General features: G+C 45.0%; 1 pseudogene; it reads right to left on the reverse strand.

Moving 5' to 3' along the window:
- Window positions 1-7808: 7808 nt before the first annotated feature.
- LOC126199865 (5S ribosomal RNA) lies at window positions 7809-7926 on the reverse strand (annotated as a pseudogene).
- Window positions 7927-8493: the final 567 nt, after the last annotated feature.

Consider the following 8493-nt stretch of genomic DNA (forward strand, 5'->3'; position numbering starts at 1 on the left):
CAGGCTTTTGTGAAGCACGCGATTGTGCTACACGAAGTGATTGTGCCGCTACGCCTAACTCTGTATCGTCATATGTGCTCCACAAACCATTGTATTCTCCATGACGAGTAGTGCCGTACTTTGTATCCCTATTAGTGACTATCTGTCTCATATCATACAAGATTTACAGGACGGGGAAATGACTTACGCATATTTAAAATGCGTTACTCTGTGGCCCACACACATTAGTACCAACTGACTGCTTGGTCATTTTGTATAGTACACACAGGAAGACAAAATACAAGTCATTCTGCGACGTAACAGCATACCTACAGACAGAATTTGGAAAATACTAGAGTGGATGTAATCCATAAATTTCCTTATGGCAATATTTCGGAATGGATAAAGATATGAAGGGGAACAGACTCAAAAAACTTGTGACCCGTTAGAGTAAGCGGCTGATGTGTGTTCTCATTCATTTTATTTCTATTTCAAGTAATTTTTGCTATAAAATGAGAGGTATATTCAATATTAATTTGATGTACAACCTGAAAATAACAGAAACAGAATATGCAGTTGGAAGTAAAGCGGGGTTTGTATATTGTGGAAGAGGGACATTGGAATGTCGAGGTATAAAAAAGATGATGTCACCACTCAAGAGTGACCGCAAATATACCTACAAATTAAAAGAAGTTGAAGAAACGTCTTTCCTATTGTAAAGATGGAAGATGAGTAATGTCAACACTCTATGAATGCAGCAGTGACCATTTTTTCATTATGTTGAATGCGAAATGATTATTTGTACTTTAATTTAATATGTGTTTGAGAATTTCTCAAAAAATGTGAATGAACAAACATCCTTTGTATCAGTGCTTCAAAATACAATAAGTTAGCATGAAAAAAAGTGATTAAGCACCAGACTACAGATCCAAAGATCATGGGTTCGATGAGCGGTCGGTCCTAGGATAAGTGTATCACTTCTTTCTCCTCCGCCAATGTTTGATGACGTGGAAAGAGCTAAGTCCAGCGCTGTTCAGTATCCATGTTAAACTGCAGGTCTTCCTCTATGTAACTGGGTGAATCAGTTCAAACGTGCGGCGGAAGGAAAGGTGTATCACCCATCAGCACAGATGACCACAAAAAAGCCCAACTGTGTTCAAATAAACTTTTCGGTTGATGGCAGATTGAGTTACTATGCACCCTAACCTCATTTATCACATTCTCCCGCCATTTGCTCGAAATGTACAATGTTGGCAGCACAATTGTCGTATAGTCTTATCGAGGTTTCGTGACCGTAACATTGCGTTTCTTCCAAAGATTATCATTTAACAATTAAATTAACACCCTTAGCTGCTTACAGAAGTTGACGTACGTCAACGGGGACAGATGAAAATGTGTGCCACGACTGGGACTCGAACCCGGGATCTCCTGCTTACATGGCAGACGCTCTATTCATCTGAGCCACCAAGGATAGCGCAACTGCAGGGATTTATCTCTGACACGCCTCCTGCAACACCCACATTCTCAACGTATTGTCCCGCACTACATTCGTAGTGCCCCCGCCCATTATACTCATTACTCGCGGCGCGTTGCCGATTCCCGTAAGAGTTCGGACATGTCCGAAAGAACAGATACAATCGGTGACCATGCAGCTCATTAGAATGAAATTACATTGAAATGAACACCTTTAGCTGCTTACAGGCGTTGACATACGTCAACGGGGATAGATGAAAATGTGTGCCCCGACCGGGACTTGAACCCGGGATCTCCTGCTTACATGGCAGACGCTCTATTCATCTGAGCCACCGAGGACACAGAGGATAGTGCGACTGCAGGGATTTATCTCTGGCACGCCTCCCGCGAAACCCACATTCTCAACGTATTGTCCCGCACTACATTCGTAGTGCCCCCGCCCATTATACTCATTACTCGCGGCGCGTTGCCGATTCCCGTAAGAGTTCGGACATGTCCGAAAGAACAGATACAATCGGTGACCATGCAGCTCGTTAGAATGAAATTACATTGAAATGAACACCTTTAGCTGCTTACAGGCGTTGACATACGTCAACGGGGATAGATGAAAATGTGTGCCCCGACCGGGACTCGAACCCGGGATCTCCTGCTTACATGGCAGACGCTCTATTCATCTGAGCCACCGAGGACACAGAGGATAGTGCGACTGCAGGGATTTATCTCTGGCACGCCTCCTGCGAAATCCACATTCTCAACGTATTGCCCCGATATATATATATATATATATATATATATATATATATATATATATATATATATATATATATATATATATAAGTTGCTACGCTATTGTGTTGACCTCAACGACCTGTTACGATTATACCAACATAACTCGGAGCCGGTCTGGTGTCTGCTATCATATCTACGTCACAAGCGTTAACGGCTTGTGTGTGGTTTCCTTTTCGCAGCTTCTTTCTCAGAATCCTCCTAAGAAATACTTATGTTCTTCTTTTCTGCTGTCCTTAAATATTAAATCCTTGAAGCCGATGATAATGATGTTGGATTTAGGGAGCTTAACAGCTGGCTTATCATCGCCCTTACTGGATATCAACATACGTATCTAGGAGTTTGAACGATGGAGACCTCACAAGTGAAATAGCTGCGACAGTTTCGAGGAATACAGATTAGCAGGTTTCTTCACAATGTCTTGCTATGTCTGCTCAAGTATGTGGTTCGTAACTATATAAATAAGTTTTTTTTCAAGCAGATGAGAAGATAAGTAGCAGGGCTATACTGATTTGACACACTGTCTGTTATAAGAGAGGGACAAACCATTTAATCAGATCTCATTTACTTCGTCTCCCAACAATTTCAGGGAGGTTGTCTGACGCTTTACAAAAATTTAAGATGCGCGTTTCATTGTTTCCGTTTCCCACTAGGATAGTGGACAGATCTCGAGCGAGCCGCGAGGGGTAGCCGTGCGGTCTGAGGAGCCTTTCCATGGTTCGAGTCCTCCCTTGGGCATGGGTATGTGTGTTGTGCTTAGTGTAAGTTAGTTTAAGTTAGATTAAGTAGTGTGTAAGCCTAGGGACCAATGACCCCAGCAGTTAGGTCTCATAGGAACTTACTACAAATTTCCAAAATTTCCGAAGATCTCGAGGGAGGCTTATTTTTGCCTTTATGTCTGCAAATCAGTGACGTGTAGTCAAAATACGCTATACCGAAAACGATACTACGCAAGCCTAGTTATTCGTGGATCACCCGCCGGTAGAGGAATTTGCGTGTCAGTGGAAAGTGTCCAATTTTTATCCTGGAGATTATCACCTTGTTCAGTCAGCATGGTTGTCGTGAGGTGGTCCATTTGACTGGCAGACGTGACATGTTCCAGAAGCTTAGGACTGATGATGTAACCGGATAAAGTCCTGTTCTTTCTCTTTATTATGGGCAGAATTTCTCACTCACGTTTACAGAGAGCTTCTGGTAAGGATATTAAATGACATTTTCTACCATGAGGTGACAAAAGGAATGAGATTTCTCATAATATCGCGTCGGACCTCCTTTTGCCCGGTGCACTGCAGGAACTCGAGGTGGCATGGACTCAACAAGTCGTTGGAAGTACCATGCAGAAATACAGAACCTTCCTGCTTCTATAGCCGTCCATAAAAGCGGAAGTGTTTCCGGTGCAGAATGTTTTGCACGAAATGACCTCTTCATTATTCCCAATAAATGTTCGATGGGATTCATATCTGGCGATTTCGGTGGACTACTCATTCTCTCGAACTGTCCATAATGTTCTTCAAACGAATCGCGAACATTTGTGGCCCCGTTACAGTTGTTTGGGAACACGAAGTTCATGAATGGCTGCAAATGGCTTCCAGGTATCCGAACATAACTGTTTGGAGTCAATGATGGGTTCGATTGGTCGAGCTATGTAAACGCATCCGACACCATTGTGGAGCCACCACCATCTTGCACAGTGGGTTGTTGACAACTTGGGTCTATGGTTTCGTGCGGTCAGCGCCACACTCGAACCCTACCAACTGAAATCGGAACTCATCTGACCAGGGCACGGTTTTCCAGTCGTCTAGGGCCGAACGGATATGGACGCAAGCCCAGGAGGTGTGCTGCAGGTGATGTCGCGCTGTTAACAAAGACATTCGCGCCGGAAGTCCGTTGCCATAGCCCATGAATGCCAAATTTCGCCGCACTGTCCTAACGGAAATGTCCGCTACATGTCCCTCATTGATTTCTGTGGTTATTTCATGCAGTGTTGCCTGTCTATTAGCACTGAGAACTCTAGGCAAACACTGCTGCTTTCGCTCCTTAAGCGATGCCGTCGACCACTGCGTTGTCCGTGGTGAGAGGTAATGTTGAAATGTGGTATTCTCGACACACTCCTGACACCATGCAAATTTCGTAATTGTCTCCAAAATGGAATGTCCCATGCGTCTAGCTCCAACTCCCATTTCGCGTTTTGGCTCTGTTAATTTTGTCGTGCGGCCATAATAACCTGTTCATACGAATCACCTGAATACAAATGACAGTTCCGCCAATGCACTGTCCTTTGACATTTTGTGTACGCGATGCCACCGCCATCTACATCTGTGCTTATTGCTATTATAAGACTTTTGTCACCTCAGTGTGTGACTACTAGACCACACAAGCAAAGAGAGCATTCCTGGCGAAGAGAAGTCTACTGGTGTCAAACACAGCCCTTAATATAGGACAGAAATTTCTGAAAACCTACCTTTGGAGCACAGAACTGTACGGGAGTGAATCATGGACGGTGAGAATACCGCAGCAAGAGACTTTTCGAAGCATTTGATATTTGGTACTGCAGGAGAACGTTGAAAATGATAAGATAACGAAAGAGAAGGGTTTCAGCAAATATGTGAAGAGGAACGCATGGAAAACACTGACAAGAAGAAGTGCAGAATGAAAGGACATGCTTTAGAACATCATTCATGGTACTAGAGTGAACTGTAGTAGGTACAAACTATAGGGCAGGACACGGATTGGAAAACATCTTACAAATAAATGAGGTAGGAGGTCGGAAATGCTAGTGTGAAATGAAGAGTTAGATGCAGGCCGCATCAGAGGAATCATAAGAATGGTTGTTGTTGTTGTGGTCTTCAGTCCTGAGACTGGTTTGATGCAGCTCTCCATGCTACTCTATCCTCTGCAAGCTTCTTCATCTCCCAGTACCTACTGCAACCTACATCCTTCTGAATCTGCTTAGTGTATTCATCTCTTGCTCTCCCCCTACGATTTTTACCCTCCACGCTGCCCTCCAATACTAAATTGGTGATCCCTTGATGCCTCAGAACATGTCCTACCAACCGATCCCTTCTTCTGGTCAAGTTGTGCCACAAACTTCTCTTCTCCCCAATCTTATTCAATACTTCCTCATTAGTTATGTGATCTACCCATCTAATCTTCAGCATTCTTCTGTAGCACCACATTTCGAAAGCTTCTATTCTCTTCTTGTCCAAACTATTTACCGTCCATGTTACATTTCCATACATGGCTACACTCCATACAAATACTTTCAGAAATGACTTCTTGACACTTAAAGCTATACTCGATGTTAACAAATTTCTCTTCTTCAGAAACGCTTTCCTTGCCATTGCCAGTCTACATTTTATATCCTCTCTACTTCGACCTTCATCAGTTATTTTGCTCCCCAATTAGCAAAACTCCTTTACTACTTTAAGTGTCTCATTTCCTAATCTAATACCCTCAACATCACCCGACTTAATTCGACTACATTCCATTATCCTCGTTTTGCTTTTGTTGATGTTCATCTTATATCCTCCCTTCAAGACAACATCCATTCCGTTCAACTGCTCTTCCAAGTCCTTTGCTGTCTCTGACAGAATTAAGAATGGTTACTAATATATATATATATATATATATATATATATATATATATATATATATATATATATATCGGGAAGTCAATACAGAAGAGAGGACGTTGGAAAAACCTCTAGCGTACCTTCCATTTGTTGGCAGTATTTCGTTTAAAATAGCAAGAATCCTGTGTAATTTTCAGGTGAAATTGAAAATTTGTATACAGCAAGTCAGTTTCTGCTGGAAAACGACTTGTATGGGTGAACGCTACAGTGTCTTTCGGTACGTGTTCAGTGTTCAGCCCCCCACCGACACCAGTGGGGTTCTCAGTAGAGGGACGGAAACATGGAAGATTTGTACCGTGACTAACAACAACAGCGTAATAACCATATGATTTTTTTTTCACTGTGAAACAATTGGCGAGACTATCAGATACACCTAGGTCGATTACTCGAGTAGCGGGTTAACAATGTGAAGCGGCTAGCCGCGCTACTGTGCGAGCACTTTGTGCCCGCTCGTGCCCACGCAGCGCTGACGGGAGGGACGGACCAGAGCCGGCAGGAAACGGAGAGTCAGACGCGGCGGAGCGCTCGCAATTTCCGTCGCAGATTAGATTGCCCCTGGGAGCCCCCTAGCACCGCGTCACAACGGGGCTCCGCGTGAGATTAAACGCCCTGTTCTCTACGTGCGGGTGCCGCGCCGGCTGAGGGATTGGTACCGCAGGTACCGCGGCTGCGGCATTGTCTGCCGTTTCAGTAATGTGCCTCCGTGTGGGCCTTTGCGCGGGTTGCGCAGGTTAGCGGAGACAGAGCGAGGTCTGCCGTCAAAGACGAGGAGAGAAGGTCACGGATACTGCAAGAACGTCGAAGGAACTCAGCTTTGTCCTTTTCTACGAAACTTTTCGAGTATTGCCCTTCCTCAATTTAGTAAACTCACGGGAAACTTAAATGTGGATGGGATTTTGAGCTCTGTGCGTTCCGAATCTGATAATTTGATTGCTCTGTCCCTACCATAGCGCCAGTTCCTTGGTGTATTGCTCTAGTATCACATGGAGTATCTTCTCAAGTGTGAGACCTTAACTTTTCCCGGCGAATTGAATGTTCAAATAACTTACGGGTTTGCTGCCGGGTTACGTCGTCGAACACCGCCGATATTTTGACAGGAGCACACCATGCCATTCTCAAGGCATTTGTGCCTTGAGAGTGGCAGGGTGTGCTCCTGTCGAAATATCGGCGGTGTTCGACGACGTCACCCGGCAGCAAACCCGTAAGTTATTTGAATCTTAGCAGCTGTTTGGCTTGATGAATATTGGAGGAACAAAGAACATTAGGGTATATTTTGGATGTTCTGTGGAAACTACAGTAACATCACGTGTGCACCAAGGAAAGGGAGGAAACTGCTTCGGGAGTTTGCGTGGAATCAGCGGCGACGGATGAAAATGTGCGCAAGACCGGGAATCGAATCCGGGACCTCCCGCTTGTTGGACAGATTTGTTAACCACTGCACCACACCGATATATCAATTATAGCACTTGCACGGACTGTCTCAGTGAGCCTCTCGGCCGACCCACAATCGCACCTAGCGTCACCTACTTGCAGTCTCCGTCCTTCTCCTCGATTGTCGCTACTTTGAGATAGCCGCAGATCGGACGTAGTTGTGGTTCAAATGGCTCTGAGCACTATGGGACTTCTGAGGTCATCAGTCCCCTAGAACTTACCTCCACAGGTAATATCATCACTGGACGATGGTAGGGAGGAAATGAAGGACTTGGACCAATTGGTGTGATGAACGGCAGCTATTAGCATTCCGTCTTGAGGCCACAAGTGGCCCATCGGGACCATCCGACCGCCACGTCATCCTCAGTAGAGGATGCGGATAGGAGGGGTGTGTGGTCAGCACACCGTTCTCCTGGGCGATATGATGGTTTTCTTTGACCTGAGCCGCTGCTATTCGGTCGAGTAGCTCCTCAGTTGGTGTCACGAGGCTGAGTACACCCCAAAAAATGGCAACAGCTCATGGAGGCCCGGATGGTCACCCATCCAAGTGCCAGTCACGCCCGACAGCGCTTAACTTCGGTGATCTGACGGGAATCGGTGTATCCACTGCGGCAAGGCCGTAGCATCAGTGATGAATAAGTTATTCAAAATGTGTGTGAAATCTTATGGGACTTAACTGCTGCCGGCCGGCGTGGCCGTGCGGTTCTAGGCGCTGCCGTCTGGAGCCGAGCGACCGCTACGGTCGCAGGTTGGAATCCTGCCTCGGGCATGGATGTGTGTAATGTCCTTAAATTAGTTAGGTTTAATTAGTTCTAAGTTCTAGGCGACTGATGACCTCAGAAGTTAAATCGCATAGTGCTCAGAGCCATTTGAACCATTTTGAAGTTAACTGCAAAGATCATCGGTCCCTAAGCTTACACACTACTTAACCTAAATTATCCTAAGCACAAACACACACATCCATGCCCGAGGGAGGACTCGAACCTCCGCCGGGACCAGCAGCGCCTTAGACCGATCGGCTAACCCCGCTCGGCTGAATAAGTTCAACACGTAAAAACATATAAAATCATTGTAACGACGCCCGTCAATGCAACGAGATAAAAAGCTTTTTGTTATGCACCACATCAACAAAAGTAACAACTAATTGCTCATATAGCTACTAAAACAACAACGGACAGATGTAGAACATAAT

The sequence above is a fragment of the Schistocerca nitens genome, chromosome 8, assembly GCF_023898315.1.
Source record: "Schistocerca nitens isolate TAMUIC-IGC-003100 chromosome 8, iqSchNite1.1, whole genome shotgun sequence".
Taxonomy (NCBI): domain Eukaryota; kingdom Metazoa; phylum Arthropoda; class Insecta; order Orthoptera; family Acrididae; genus Schistocerca; species Schistocerca nitens.